This window comes from Octodon degus, unplaced genomic scaffold (genome assembly GCF_000260255.1).
Source record: "Octodon degus isolate 3935 unplaced genomic scaffold, OctDeg1.0 scaffold00021, whole genome shotgun sequence".
Classification (NCBI taxonomy): domain Eukaryota; kingdom Metazoa; phylum Chordata; class Mammalia; order Rodentia; family Octodontidae; genus Octodon; species Octodon degus.
This window is the reverse complement of record NW_004524597.1, coordinates 18,893,298-18,894,324: the sequence shown is the minus strand read 5'-3', so window position 1 is coordinate 18,894,324 and position 1,027 is coordinate 18,893,298. Positions and strand designations below refer to the sequence as shown.

At 49.2% G+C, this 1,027-nt stretch overlaps 1 pseudogene; it reads left to right on the top strand.

Moving 5' to 3' along the window:
* The first annotated feature begins 281 nt into the window (after positions 1–281).
* Positions 282–804, top strand: LOC101559771 (annotated as a pseudogene).
* Positions 805–1,027: the final 223 nt, after the last annotated feature.

Below are 1,027 nucleotides of genomic sequence, written 5' to 3'. Positions count from 1 at the left end.
TCCTCCTTCTTCCTTCTTTTTTTTTTTCCGTCCCTCACTTCTGTAGGGTCTATGAGACACACTCCCAGAAGCAGCCTTTTGAGAATAGAGAGGGATACAGAGACAGTGATCAGATTATTGGAAGAGTGCTCTGTGATCAGTTAGCAATGTCTATGGGCTGGGGAGATGGCTGGGTGGAATAAGTGCTTCCCTGGCAAGTGCAAGGGCCTGAGTTCAATTCCCGGTTCTGCAAAAAACAAGCAAACGCATGTGGGCGTCGGCATCGCGCAGCGCAGGGTCACTATGGCGGAGCTGCAGCAGCTCCGGGTGCAGGAGGCGGTGGACTCCATGGTGAAGAGTGTGGAGAGAGAACATCTGGAAGATGCAGAGCGTCATGTTCCGGTGCAGTGCCAGCTGCTGTGAGGACAGCCAGGCGACCATGCAGCAGGTGCACCAGTGCATCGAGTGCTGCCATGCGCCTCTAGCTCAGGCCCAGGCCTTGGTGACCAACGAGCTAGAAAATTTCAGGACTGCCTGGCCCAGTGCATGATGCACTGCAGTGACAAAGCCAAAGATTCAATGGATGCAGGGAAAAAGGAGTTTCAGGTGAGACAGCAGCTGGACAGTTGTGTGGCCAAGTGTGTAGATGACCACACGAACCTCATTCCAGCTATGACCAAGAGGGTGAAGGCATCTCTCTCACCTATTGGGAAATAAAGGCTTTGCCAGCGGCCACTGTGGCTGAGGGCAGGAACCTATTTTATAAGAATGGCAATCTTAGTCTTTTACATAAAATTTGTGAAGAAACTAAGGATAAAAGTAAGTTTGTGACATATTTCAACAAACAAACAAACAAACAAGCAATGTCTGCTGGATGAAGAAAGGGGAAGCAGCTGGTTTTGCACCAGGGATTCTGCCACTTAGTCTGTGTAGACTGCTTCTCTGACTAGATAAGTAGGTCTTTCAATCTGATAGTACTTTTTTTTGAGACAGGGTCTTGCTATGTCTTTTAGGTTGGCTTTGAATCCACTATCTTGCCCAAGCTGGC